The 15,289-nt window shown below is 36.5% G+C and overlaps 1 protein-coding gene across 1 annotated transcript in view; it reads right to left on the bottom strand.

Moving 5' to 3' along the window:
- The window catches only part of CSRNP3 (cysteine and serine rich nuclear protein 3), a 212,332-nt gene extending 202,314 nt beyond the window's left edge, over positions 1 to 10,018 (bottom strand). The window contains exon 1 of the mRNA XM_023259415.2: positions 9,915 to 10,018. The gene's annotated coding sequence lies outside the window, so the exon portion shown is untranslated. The remainder of the gene's footprint in view (positions 1 to 9,914) is intronic.
- Positions 10,019 to 15,289: the final 5,271 nt, after the last annotated feature.

Below are 15,289 nucleotides of genomic sequence, written 5' to 3'. Positions count from 1 at the left end.
ATTCAATATTTTTCAAAAACTGTGTGCTTTTGTTTTATTTTATTTTTATTTTTGTGCTTCAGGCTACATAGCATTTCATTTAATACCTATGTCATAATAGTTAACTAAAACTCTAAAGGAAGGTGCTTGGTTTCTTTTTAAGTGTCTATTATTATAAATCAAGTACAATTAACATTTCTTTCACATACCTTTGTGTATATCTCTGATTATATCTTTAGGATAAAGTCCTGGAAGTGGAAGTCCTGAGCTTTCAATACACATTGCCAAATCACCTGGCAGAAAGGTTCTACCAGTTTGTTTCTTTAATGGTGTGTTGGGATATCATTTTACCACACCATTGCCATAACTGTGCATTGCTATTTTTAAAAATTTCTGTGAGTTTTTCAGATGCTCCTTAAGAATAAGAGCTCAAACCTTTAGTGTTTACCACATGCCAGGCACTATTTTAGCATTTTACATATGTATTACACTGGATTCTAAGGCGGCATCTCTATTCCCCTAGTGTGCATGCCTTGTATACCCCCAGGATTGCAAATATGGGGAGATATCACTCCTGTGACTATGTTCACATTATAAGGTAAAGGGATTTTGCATATGTAATTAAGGTCCCATATCAGTGACCTGATAAGAGATTATCTAGGTAGGCCTGACCTGATCACATGAATCCTTTAAATTTAGAGGTGAGAAATTAAGGCGAGAAGGATTCAAAGCAAGAGATTCTCTGTAGCTGATTTGAAGACAGGAGTCCTGTGACATAGATTGTGTGCAGCCTCTAGGAGCTGGGAGCAGCTTCAGCCACAGCAAGCAGAAAACAGGGAAACAGTCCTATAACCACAAGAAGCTGAATTCTGCCAAAAAGAATGAGCTGGGAGGTAGATTCCCCACCGCCCCCCGCCCCCCCAATTACCAGACAAGAACTCAGCCAAACTGACACCTTGGTTTCCACAGAGTGAGATCCTAAGCAAAGAACTTAGCCACACAGTGCAGGGCTTCTGACCTATATTCTAATAAATGGGCATGGTTTTAAGTTGCTAAATTTGTGGTAATTTGTTACACAGCAACAAAGAATTAATACAATATATATAATCTCGTTTAATCTTCCTTGCACACATATGAAATAGGCATTATTATTAACATTTTCCAAAGAAAAACTAAAGCATAGAGAAAGGAGGTGACTAGGCAAAGGTTGGAGAGCTAATTAGTCTTAGAAGCAGCACTCAAACTTAGGCATTGGGCACTTGGGCACCATATTTTTCATTACCATACTCTTTCTGGTCTGTTGATGGCATCTTACTGCTTGAAATTGGTTTTCCCCAAATATTTGTGTGAGTTAGAACTACCTTTTCCCATTTCTTCCCATTTTCAATGGGTTTCTGTGTGTTTGTGTTGTGCGTATTTGTCTAAGTTACTTAACATTCTTTTTCCCAGTAAAGTATATACATTGTTTGTGTTTACAGACATTTTATTATAGCTATAAGAAGCACACTCTGGTTTGTGATTTTTGATATTTTTACATTACCTTTACAGAAGAAATTGGTCATGAACACTTTGGACACCTAAGTGCCTTCTTAGAATTTAAATCAGAATTCTTTGAGATTTCTTCATGATTGTCCTATTTTTTTTTCTTGATTAATAAATTGTTTTTCTTTTAAATAAATAGATCGTAATAATGTTGTCGAGTCCTTACTTTGTGCCAGAAACTAAATTCTGTGAATGTGTTATCTCATTTGCACTTACAATGATTCTGATACAAGTATTATTGTTTCCTTGTTATCACTGAGCAACATGAAGCTTAGAATGTACATTTCTTATGTATATTGGACCTAATGCTCCTTTGTGACAGTAAATATTTTGAAACATCAGTACACATGCTACTTTGTAAAAAATTTAAAAACAAGGCATAGGTGGAAAAAAAGAATATAAAATTTGAATACATTACTTTTATGAAGAATATGTAATTCATGGAGTACTTTTGGAAGTATTTTTGTATTGGAAAATTGGAACTATTCTCATATTGAAAAAATTATTAAAATATATACCATATTTTAGCCTTCAAGTTAGAGATTCTTCAAGAGATTATAGACGTACATCTGTCTTAAAAATGATTAACATAGCATATACCAAACTTGATCCATAACATTTTAGTGGATGAAGTTTTGTGTTGGAAAGGGGATTTATGATCAAATAAGTCTTAAAAATTCTTATACTCTTTTTGGAGAACCTCACTGCGCATTAATAAAGGCTATCCAGAAATTGGTATTGGTTAAATTTTGTCTAGATTCTTACAAATTTATGTAAGCATAGAATATTGGGAGGGGCACCTGGGTGGTGGCTCGGTCAGTTGAGCATCTGACTTCAGCTCAGGTCACAATGTTGCCGTTCGTGGGTTCAAGCTCGGCGTGGAGCTCTGCACTGATAGTGTGCAGCCTGCTTGGGATTCTCTGTCTCCCTCTCTCTCTGCCCCTCCCCCACTTGTACTTTCTCTTTCTGTCAAAATAAAGAAGTACACTTAGAAGAAAAGAATATTTTTTCATGGAATATTCAGTAACTCAGAACTTCGAAAAATGCCTTACTGGTTTGATATTTTGAAAGTCCTATCATTGCTATTCATTAATGATTCTAGGATTTGTTTTCACAATTATGAAAACATAGAAAATCACCATCTCATACAATACTAACTTAACTAGCTGATGTCCAATGATTTCATTTCAGTTAATATGGAAAAGTGGAAAAACTTGCCAATCTAGCGGAATTGTGTGGGTTTTTTAATCCTTTAAATGAAGAATAATACTTAGGAAGCCATTAAAAACCCTGGGTATTATTTGGCTCCATTCTTCCATTCCTGACTTCTATTCAGTTTGTAAACAGAAAAGGATGACTAACAATAACATTAATAACTAAAATTACACACAATTCCATACTATGTTCCAAATTCTGTAGTGAAGTGTTCAGTATACGTCTATCAATCTTTACAGCATCACCCAGGTTGACAACTGAATTTCACAGAAAGGGAAACAGAGGCTCATATAGCTTAAGTCAGTTGCCCAAATTACAGAGGCAATAAGATGGTATAGCTCAGAGCTGAACTACAGTCTGCCTGACTGCAAAGCCCACTATGCATCCCATCAATTATTATGCTGTACTACCTAAAAAAAATAATAATAACAGGCAAGCCAAAGTTAAAATACCCCATTAGCTCAAAGTATGCATTTCTGGAAACAGGCATGCTGACTGGCTGATTAAATCACTTACTTAGAGCATAAACATGTACACCACAGTATAGTTCCCACATAAATGTGCACAGTAATGGTATATTAGGAATCACTCTTTCTCTTCAGACTCCCAGACATCACATCAGAGCATAACATTCTTTTTTTTTCTTTTTGGTCAGTTCTACCTGGCTGTGGTAGACTGTGGGACTTCCATTGGTGCTATATTATCTGCCTACCTTTACCCTGAGACATATTAAAATGGATATATGAACTCTCAGCATGCAACCTTGATTTCTTGGTAGCTGATTCAGGATTGTCATTTGCCAAGCATTATGGCTTACAATTGTTCACCAGAACACAATATAAATGCAGAAAAGTGCGCCCAGAGCACAAGAAAAATATTGCTGAACAACTTAACTCAAGAGAGTGAAGAATAATTGACTAAGAGTATATGTATGAGAGCACTCAGATTGCAATAAAATACATATTACTACATTTTCTTACACAAATATTATTTAATGCTTTTATATTAATACAAATATAATTATGTTAAAATTAATTATGCTATAATTAATGTTAATTTACAACTAATCCATTCATTTAATAAGTGATAATCTCTCTGTGTGTGTATCAAAACACAGCAACGGTATAATGAAACAGCACAGTGCAGGGAGTCAAGAGATGTGACGTATATGCAGATGAAATCTCTTGTCAAAGTAGGAGAGCTCAAAGGAGTTTGTACAAATACGTAATTTTGCATGGCTGAACAACATTTACGTGACATGGACGTTGTTACATTGAAAAGCATTAACAGAGCAGCACCTGGAAAGAAGGGACTGCCTCAGAATGGAAGGGGCCTCTGTCACTGGGAGAGTATAAGACAAGGGCAAGATGACTATCTGACACAATTATTCTTATTCAACCAGCAAACAACTGATTATACTATTGTTTATACTAGATGTTGTCGACAAAGGACACGCCTGCCACCAAGAATTATAGTTAACATAGTTGAATAAAAGCTCATAGAGAAGTCAAAAAAGTGCCTGTCACGACCACACTGAGAAGCTGGGGCAGGAAGGGTGGGACAAGCCTGAGGTAATTCTGGGCTGTTTTTATTGACTCTGCACGTAAGTTGTATGGAGATTTCTGATATAGAAGCTTAAAATGGCAGTCCCCAAGCTCAGTTTCCCATGTGACAATGAGCCCTAGAGGACTTTGGTGCACAGCACAGGAGAGTTCACTTGGGACCCCTTGCTGATTTAGTTACCATATTGGGCAAACAATCTAAAACTTGAAGTATGAGTTTTACGAGCTACCAGAAAGGAATTTGGAGAAAGCAAAAGAATAATTTTTTGTATAATGTTTGAAAATCTTTTCTCGAGTGTTTCTGGCTTAATATGCTGACAGCATCACACCCAGTATCACCTGGGTAATGACTGATGACAGATATTGATTTTCCGTGGCTGGCCTAACGCGGGATAGGAAAGGAAATCTTTGTAAATGCATTCAGGAGTCCTGTTTGGGAAATTATTTGTTTCATTCATTAAATATATTGTGATATATCCACAACATGACAGCAACCAATTGTATCAACAGTTACCAGAAAACAAAACTAAGACTCATTTTTTACCCTGACAGCAAGCTCACAAGAAGTCAAGGAGACTATGACGGTAAGTCAAAGACATCAGCAAAAGGATACCAGAGGCAGGTCTAAAGTGGAGAGTTCTGTGCAACTGTAAAACTCTGGCCACACCATGCTTTTTTGCCCTCTTCCAAAGTCCTCCTAAAAGCATCCTTTTATTGCATCCAGTATTTAATGCATTATATCCAATACTGAATACAAACACATAGTGTTTAGCTGTTGTTATTTTGCATAAGCAAATGCTCAGTTTCTTACTAAAAAATCACCATGGGAATCCCTCTCTGTGCCTTTCTTTCTAGATAGGTAAAATGAACAATCCAGGAAGAAACCATCTCTACAAGCCAGTCCCATGTTTCTAGGGTAACAGAAGACTAAAATGTTCAAAGGGAATACATGAAAATCAATAAGTATTTGCTAAAGGACTTCGTAGTCAATATTCTTTGAAGATACAAAAAAATTCGCATAATTACTACTTTTCCCTGGTAGTTGGTGGGTTTTGTACAAATGGGCACGCGAATCAGGAGAAACATAGAAATGTGTGTGCACTGGGGCGCCTGGGTGGCCCAGTTGGTTGAGCACCCCACTCTTGATTTAGGCTCAGGTCATGGTCTCATGGTTCATGGGCAGAGCCTGCTTGGGATTCTCGGTCTCCCTCTTTCTCTGCCCCTCTCCCCACTCTCTTTCTCAAAAATAAACATTTTTTTGAAACCAATTTGACAATAAACTTCATATATTGAAAAAATAAATAAATAAACATTTTTTTAAAACATAAAAAGAAAAAAGAAATATGTGTATCACCTTTTGTTGTTGTATTAGAAGATAGTGTGTTAAGCTCTTGATCTGACTAAAAGTGCAAAGACTTTGGAAATAAATCACGTAAATTCTATTCACTTCTTAGCCGTGAGATTAGCAAGAATAGCAAGGTTGCGCTCCTGTCAAGTGGTTTTCTGGCTAAAATATTATTCTTAGAATTAGGATTGACATTTATCAAGGTCCTCAACTGAATACTTAAAAAGTTATGTTGAGTCTGTATTCTCAGAGTATGCACATTCAGCAATTTTGGGGTCAAACTATTTAGTTTATTATAACAGCTGAGATCTGAACAATTGGGAAATCAAATGATCTGACAACTGATCATCGAGTCTGTGAAACATCCAACTGTGATCATTAACTGGAGAATCAAATCCATTTCCTGCTTTTTGATTTACAAAGTGGTAATTAAAGAGTAATGATGCTGTTTGGGACCAACCCCCTTTCTATACCTATATAAGCCCTATCTTATACTATCAAGTATTAAATATGTACTAAGTCAAAAATAACGTCTGATCAATAACATTTTTGAATTATGGCCTACCAGAGTACAAATGCTAAGGCAATTTTTCATTTGCTTGCATTACCTGGGTCCATAGCACAATCTGAACATTGTGAAACCAGACCCAAGCTTTCTTACCCCGGAGTAATTTCCATTTCTTTTAAATCCCATCCTTCCATTCCCAGCAGTGTGGGGTTATTTGCCAAACTAGCATATTTCCATTATGGTTGTAAAGTTGTCTGCCTACATACATTATAGGGGAAGCTATTAATATTTCATTTTCCTGAATACATTTTGTGAGACTTAAGAGACCCATGTAAACTTACCTACGAATCTGGCAAGCTACTTTTAGCAAATAAAGAACCATGGAGCAGTAAAGAGGCATTACTAACAAACTGTATTTTAAAATCATCTGCAGCTGAGAGTCAGCCTGTACAATGCATTATTCTCAGGAACCTGACACACACTTAATAATTTTGATCGTGCCTAAAATAAGGGTTATTTGCCCAGGTTGCATAATCCATCTGATTTGTTAGTGTGTTCTTTAATGTCATCTGTCTTTATGCTGAAAGAGCTGCCATTGAAGTGCTTTGCTCATGTTAATTGATGAAAACTAAGTGCTTCCCATCACCCTAACTCTTTTTGAAAAATAATGTTCTGACATACCAAATTAATTTAAGTAATGTATTGGCTAGATATTAAATATATTAAAATATAGTTTAAGCATGTGGCACTTTATTTGCTACATCGCTAACAATAAATCTAAAAGACTGAGGTTAATAATGGAAAAAAACTATTACATGTCAAAAACATTTAAATGAGAGGGAAAAGAGAGTTAGGAATCTCACCTGAATTATAACAGAATAATAGGAGAGATAGAAAAGCTTTATGATGATTTTTCTCTCTCACCAATTAGCTGAGAAAAAAAATTTATAATGAAAATATTTATATTTATGTATTTATTTTTGAAAATGTTTTAATTTAGGAAATTGCTTAGGGTGAAATATGATGATAGTTGTGTTTTTATTTCTTATTTTTAAAAAAGGCACACAGAATGAAATTTTATTTCCAAATACAGCAAAAGTCTTCAAGTAAAACAAAAAGAATATATTTCTATTTATAATAATTCCTTTTAAATTTCAAATACATTATGTTAATAATATTAAAACAGCTTTAGGTTGTTGTATCTATTTTGTATATATTAGATTTTGTATATATTAGATTACAAAGGTAAGGAAATGACAGCATTATAGTGACAGTATGGACATTAAGTTTAAAAATGTCCTAATCTGTCAAAATATGAATTTAATCCGGTTCACTATCCATAGCCTGAACATTTATCGCAAGCTTTTCTTTTTATGATTAAAATGATGCATTAAAATATGTTTCTTAATTTTATTGTCTCATTCAGTGTGCTACTAACCAGCAGGAACATGAAGAGAAAAAGGAAAGTATTATGCAAAGGGAACACACACAACATAGAACATAGAAAGAACTATATTTGAATCTTAAAAACGCTCTAAAGGAAAAACAAATGGTCTTGCTTTTGCCATTTCTCACAGAACAGCCTTACATGGTTTTCATTTGCCTTGTTTCATCCTTCACTTGGACAGGAAGCCCTTAACTGTTTTCTTTCATGCTTTTTTTCCCCTCTCCTGCCTCCACTCCAGCAAGCGCGCGCGCGCACACACACCCCCAACACACACCCGCCTCCCCGCCCCCGCCCCTCTTTTTCGTGTAGTCTCTGCAGTGAAAGCTACCATAGTTATCTCATGGAGTCGTCGCATGCAGACGCCTCATGCAGACGTCTGCCAGTGGATGATAGGAAATGCTGATTGAGAAAGGGTTTATCTACTTTTCATCCAAAATATGTGAGCCATTAAGGAAATTATAAAAAGCAGCAACAATATACTCTGGTTTTATTCAGAACCTTTCCCTTAGCGATTATTAAAAGGATGATATTTTTAGCCAAAGAAAGCAAAATGCATCTGCAGCAGCTGGTTTCCAAGGAAACAGAATAATTTAAAACCATGTGGAACTCTGCTCTCTAATTTTCATCAATTCCCCTTCATTCCTGGAGGTAGCTTTACTCAGAATTTATAATTTCCAAAAAATATAACTGCCTTGATTTATTTTTTTCTAACACGTTTTGGGAGGTGACTGTCCGGTCTCCTAGATCACCTTAAATTACAACCTAGGAATAGATTAATTTCTACCTTCATTTTGTTTTAAAAACCAAGATCAGAAGATTCCATCAATAATTAGAAACATGGCAACATCACAGTACCTTATAATGATGTTTGAAATCCAGAAATAGTTCAAAACAAACCAGGCAAGTGTATTTGCTTGGGTCAATATGACATAAGTATGTGAACATACTATCAGCTTTATTTAGTACGTTTAGGAAATTTAAGATAGTTCTCCATTCATTTAGGTAATCTTTCCTAATATTCAGTAATTTTTCTCCCTCTCTTTTTTTTAATTTTGCAAGAACTGTTACGTTTTTGTCTCTCACTCAAAAACAAAATCCATTCTCAAATGAAAACAAAAAGCAAAAACAAGATAAAGAAATTCTTAGATATTATATATATTCATTCCTATTAGTTTGTGATTCAAAGGAAGTATTTAAAAATATTTGAATGCATCATTTACACCAGTGAAAGACTTTTATTTTATTATAATCAACAAGTATTAATTGTCCATGTGCCCGTCAGTAGTAATATTTCTTAAAAGCTCAGTTTTAATGAGGTTCCCCCTCCCTTAATTGACCCATATTTATGAATTAAAATAACTATAAAATTAAATGACTTGTAGTAAAATTATTTTTCTTTTTACTGTAAGTGTGTCATTTAGTCTACATATTTAGAACTCTAGCTTATTTTCCCTAAGGGAAAATAAAAGGCAATATTAAGAGATACAAGCAAATCTTAACTTCTGAGCTGTTAAAAAAAAATGATTGCCCTAGTGATATCACCAACAATATAAATCCTGCAAAGGAACCCTTATCTAGATATATCTGATTGATAAATGAAACTGCCAATGAAATTTGCCTATTAAGATGGTATTTTTTTACAGAAATGCTTAATCCTTCAGAAACAGGTTTCTGAGCTTTTAAAATGAAAACGGCCCTATGCATGTTGATAAACAGAGTTGTTTATCACATAAGCTTACAATTTACTAAATAAAATGACACAACCACTCAAAATCATGAGATTTATCAAGAGGAGTAAGTTAAATAAAAGAGCTTAAAAGCACACAAATCATTCATTCTAAAGTAGTGCTTAAAGAGTCTACAACCTGCAAAAATTATTTTCCTAGACCACTTACTGTATTGTTAATATTGAAAGACACCACATGAAATTTTATGTCGTATATTCAGAGAAAACTCCATTTTCCCAGAACCTGTGGAATTTACCGGGCTGTCCTCATCCTTCCTTTCATTCCCAACCACATAAACTTGAATAAAGCAAAAAAGACACACGGTGACTCATTTTCTCTATTAATTTCGCTTCAATAACACTTTCCTGGAAAGTTATCCAGGGTTAAGACATGCCTCTGGGGTTTTTATCAGCTAGTGGTGTTGCAGAGAGAAGAAACAGCTCAGCCAAAGCTCCCTTAAACAATGAATGGGACACACTTTCGGGAAATGTCTGCAGAATAATGTTCGTATCATAAAATTGTCTCAATAGGCACTGAGAAGCATTCTAGTTTGAAGAAAAAGATTTTTTTTTTCCTTTTTTGCTCTTACCTGTAAATATGGTTTCTGTACTTCAGCTCCGTCAGAACAGACTGAAGAGTTCACGCCTCCCTCGTCGATCCATCAGGCAGCAGCCGACCAATAACAAAGCCAGATCCTGGCTTCTCAGGCTCCTGCTCCTGCTCTGCTTCCATCCCAGGTTTCCTCCCACCCCCACTCTCTTAGAGGGCAAATCTTTGCAGCTGGGAGAGAGGAAGGGAGTGGAGAAAAGGAATATGAAGAGGAAAGGAATAAAGAGATGAAAGATATTTCAAAGAATAGCTGCAAACTATTAAAATATATATATATATATATCTGCGGATGAAGTCAGCCGAAGTAAAATGTCTTGCTTTGGATTTAGGAAAATAGGGTTAATCAGTGTCTCAACCACCTGAAATCAAAGCAAAAGACTCAGGATAAAACCTAGGTAAATTGCCTATCTTTTCAGCTCCCACTGATTTTTCTCTGGGGGGACAAAATGATCTCTTCGTTGTACATTTTGATATGTAGATAGAGGAGGTTGAGACTGAATATCGAGATAACATTATGCATATGTAGTTTGCAAAGAGATAAAATTAAAATGAATCAAGACCCTTTAGGCTGATATAAATGCAAATGTATTTGCATTTCAACCTCTGGCACTGTTTCCATTTAAAACCAGTTTCAGAGTCTAATCAGTATGAAAAACATATTTCATCCTGAGAATTAAAATATTTAAATATTGCAAAGTTATGTGGTTTGCATTACTTTAGATTCCTTAAAAGCTGACATCAATTTGCCTTTGTGAATAATGGAGCTTGTTAAAGATTAAAAAGGGATCAGCCACTTAGTTGCCTGTCTCAAAGTGACTAATTGAACTCCAATTTTATTCTCATAACCTTCGGCAAAATCATTTCACTTTTGAACTAAGAGCATGATGTGTGTAAAAGGACAACCGAGGAAAGCATCAAGTTAGAATTCTTTCAGGCAACAAAGCAAATTCACCCACAGCCTTAAAGAGGTCAGGTTGGGACTAACAAAGAATTGAAACTCTACACAGATTTTATACAAGAGAATATAAACCAGGGTTCCTTAAGATAAAAAGCGTTATTGATTGAGCTTCTGCTAGTAAAGTTGGCCTGAAAAAGTTTACTTGGGGAGGTATAAATTAAACAATAGATGTTTTCTCCACCTTGTGGTATGTATTGTCTACCTGAGATATTATAGGTTTTGGTATTCGATTTCTTAAATCAGTAATGTATCCTCACGGAAATAAGACCATTGGGAGGAAAAAGGAAAAGAAGTGGAAAGAAAGTATTCTTTATCTCTGAGAGTAACTGGCATGGGAACAAATCATTGGTAATCCAGAAATAACGGGTTGGGGGTGCCGAAAGGGTTTGGGGTATCAGTCTTTTCAGCGGGGAGTGGCTGCTAACTTGACCCGAAACTGACTTTAGATAGAAGTGCACTGATTTCACTTTGTGTGTGCAGTTATTTCGAGTAGATTTGGGGGGCTCTACTAGAAATAAAGAGAAGGTTACACTATACTTTATTCCCACCTAACGCTACTCTACTGTGGAAAATGCGTTCAAAGCCTCTGTGTTCCTATTGCTAGGAATTGCTGGAGGAATCCCTAAGGCAGCATTTTTTTAAAGTGAGGGCTGGGGGCTGTCTATATCAGAATCATTGCTGAGAGCCTCATTCAAAAGGCGGAGCTGTGGGCCTCATTCCAGATTTAAGGAATCAGCATTTGAGGAATTTGTGACTCAGCATTTTTAGCAAACTCTCCCCGGGTGATTTTTATGCCAACTGTGCTGTAGGTAGCAATCCCCAGGAGTCAGGTATTCCTTGGACACAAACTCTAACCAGGTTTCATCATTATTTCAGAGGAAGAAAAAGAGGTTGGGTGGGGGAGGGAGGTTAATAAGTTTAGCTCTGACATTTTGAATTTTTTGAATATCCAGATTGAAATATTAAGTAGCCAGCTGATATGATGGATAGGTCTGGAGTGTAGGTGTGATTTGGAAATCATCTAGGGCATGGGTAAAGAAAGCACTGAGAGTGGATGAGTGCCCTTACGTCAATGCTTCTCAAAATTGTGGCCCCAAACTCCTTTAACAGAATTAAAAATGCAGACTAATGGACTCCACCCCAAACCTACTGAATCAGAATCTCTGGAGTGAAGTTTAGGAAGCACCATTTCTAATAAATTTCCCGGCTAACATTCTTTGTGCACTGAAGTTAGAGACCCATCACCCTAGAAAGAGAAGTAGATGGAGAATGAAAGTCTGGGGTATACTTACATTTAGGAACAGAGTAAGTGGAATGAAGAAAAGATTATGAGAAAAACAGTTAGGGGCGCCTGGGTGGCTCAGTCGGTTAAGTGGCCGACTTCAGCTCAGGTCACGATCTCGCGGTCCGTGAGTTCCAGCCCCGCGTCGGGCTCTGGGCTGATGGCTCAGAGCCTGGAGCCTGCTTCCGATTCTGTGTCTCCCTCTCTCTCTGCCCCTCCCCCGTTCATGCTCTGTCTCAAAAATAAATAAAACGTTAAAAAAAAAATTAAAAAAAAAAAAAAGAAAAAGAAAAACAGTTAGCCAGGAGGAGAACCAAGAGAGTGGTCTAGCAAAATCCAAAGTTGTAAAGAATTTTTGGAAAGATGGCCTATCAAAGGGTAGGGTCTTTCTAGTGCCTTGCTATACAAAGTGCAGTTTAGGGGGTGCTATACAAAGTGCAGCACCTGGGTGGCCCAGTCGATTGAGTGTCCAACTCTTGCTTTTAGTTCAGGTCATAAACACAGTGTCATGGGATCAAGCCCTGTGTCGGGCTTCACACTGAGTGTGGAGCCTGCCTAAAATTCTCTCTCTCTCTCTCTCTGCTCCTCTCCCCAGTTCGCATGCTCTCTCTCTTTCTCTCAAGAAAAAAGAAACAAAAACAAAAAAACAAAGAACAAAGAACAACAACAAAAAAAACAAAGACAAAAATCAAAACAAACAAACAAAAGTGCAGTTTACTGAAGTCACTTCAGGCATCCCCTGGAGTCCGTTTTCATGAAGAATCACAGGCCCCATCCCGGTAAATTGAATCAGAATCTTCATTTTAATAAGATCTCCAGAGGAGTAGTATGCACATTTAAGTTTTATTCTTTATTCATTTATTTTTTGTCATTGAAATATATTTGACATATATGGTGTAAATTTAAGGTGTACAACATGTTAATTTGATACATTGTATGTAATATGATTGTCATTGTAGTGATAATTGGCACCTCTATCATGATACATGGTTATCCTTTCTTTTTAGTAGTTGGAATAATGAAGTTCTAGTCTCTTAGCAAGTTTGATGATTATAATACATAGCGTTGTCTATGTTGCACTATACATTATGTCTCTAGGGCTTATTTACCATTTGTTGTACATTTGTACCCTTAAACAACATCTGTCCTCCCCCGCCACCCTGCCCCCCCACCCCCTGGTAACCACAATTTTCTCAGATTTTACAAGTTTGGCTTTTTTTTTTTTTTAACATTTATTTTTGAGACAGGGAGAGACAGAGCATGAACAGGGGAGGGTCAGAGAGAGGGAGACACAGAATCTGAAATAGGCTCCAGGCTCTGAGCTGTCAGCACAGAGCCCTACACGGGGCTCGAACTCACGGACCGTGAGATCATGACCTGAGCTGAAGTCGGCCGCTTAACCAACTGAGCCACCCAGGCACCCCATGGCTTTTTTTTTTTGATTCCACATATAAGTAATACCAGACAGTACTTGCCCTTCTCTGACTTAAGTTTTTAGCAGCACCGTTGTCTCCCGTTGAATTTGACTTTTAGTTCTTGGTGGCATTGCAAGTAAGCAGTTTCAGTGGAGCGGTTGGGGCCAGAGGCAGATTGAAGTGGTTTTTAAGAATGAATGGGAGATAAAAAAAATGAAGACAAGTACAGTGCTTACACAACCAGAACAAGGATCTTCTAGCACACTGATCACCAGGCTGTCTCAATTCAAAGAAGCTGGATATGAACAGTGGCATAAAGTGCCCTAGCCTGCTGATGCACGTCTCTGCCTTGACCACTCCTCTGACAGAAATGATAAGAGTAGCAGAGGCTGACGGTGAGAGAGGAGACACTTTCCTAAGGAATAGTGACAGTTGGACTCTTGATCACCACAGGAGCTCAGCTACACATGGCCAAGAGCAAAGGTAACAGACCTTCCAAGACTAGTCTGTGTGACTTTCAAAATCCTTCATGACAAGGCGATATTACAAAATCTCTAGAGGTTAAATACCATTATTAAATAATTTAAGAATTCTTAAAAACCTGGAAAATAAAGATAACCCAAAGGAATAAAAGAATTGCCAGTCTTTAAGGAAGTCTCAGAATTAGAGTGGGTTGTAACAGGAAGGGACTTCAATATTTTATATATTAACAGGGTGAAGCTTCCTCCAGTTGAGCTGTAGAGCTAAGGCTTCAGGATAATACAAATGACCACTGAGGAAATAGATGAGGCTTGGCACTCCAAATGATTAAATAAAAATTATTCATGCTTAACTGGCTAAAGAGATTATCTTAATAGAACGTATATTTTTGAAAGTCAAGGACTTGCCAAGTGAATGGAATTGGGACCACCGTGAGGAGCCAAAGTCCAGAGGCACCCAAAATGACACCACCCAGAAGCAAAGAGACCTCTGCAAGGAACCAAACTGTCAGAGTTAAAAGACTTCAAATAAATGAAGTGTAAGCTGAAGGATCAATGGAACTATTTCACATCTCTGGTCTCATAAGCATGTGAAGTGTTAAAAAAGATATGTAGAAAATTATTTTCTTATTCCAACTTCACTGAGGAAGTTATAAAAGGATTTCTAAATTGCCTTTTGAAACTGAGATTGAGAAATATCAAATTAAAACATGTTAAATACTAAGACTCAAAAAAAAAAAAAAAAAAAAAGAAGGAGTACTAAGACTCCTTAGTAAACAGACCAGCAGGACTTCTTGGCAAACACCCAAATGTTTGTAAGAACTCAAGGATAAAATTTGGTGCAACTGGCCAGAGTATTTTGCATATCACTGTAAGTTGCCTGGGTGCCAGGAGACTAGTAAACCATCAAAATTTTCTACCCATGTGAGAAGACCATGATAACCATCGGACAGTAAGAGACGCTCAATGATAGTTAATAAAATCACTTAGGGTTCAATACAACTTAATAAGAATCTCTTCATTAGTTGCTTGTAGAAGATTAATGATGTAATTCTAAAAGTGTAAATTCACAAATATGTATTAAGCATTTTATGTGAAAAATACTGTTCTTGATATTAAAGCACTACCGTAAACAAAACCAAGACTCTGATTTTATGAAATTTCCATTCTAATGGAGGCAAATTATATCTCATATATACACATATGATCTATACTATAGAA

Source organism: Felis catus, chromosome C1 (genome assembly GCF_018350175.1).
Source record: "Felis catus isolate Fca126 chromosome C1, F.catus_Fca126_mat1.0, whole genome shotgun sequence".
NCBI lineage: Eukaryota > Metazoa > Chordata > Mammalia > Carnivora > Felidae > Felis > Felis catus.
Note: the sequence above shows the minus strand (reverse complement) of the source record. Positions and strands in the feature narration are given on the sequence as shown.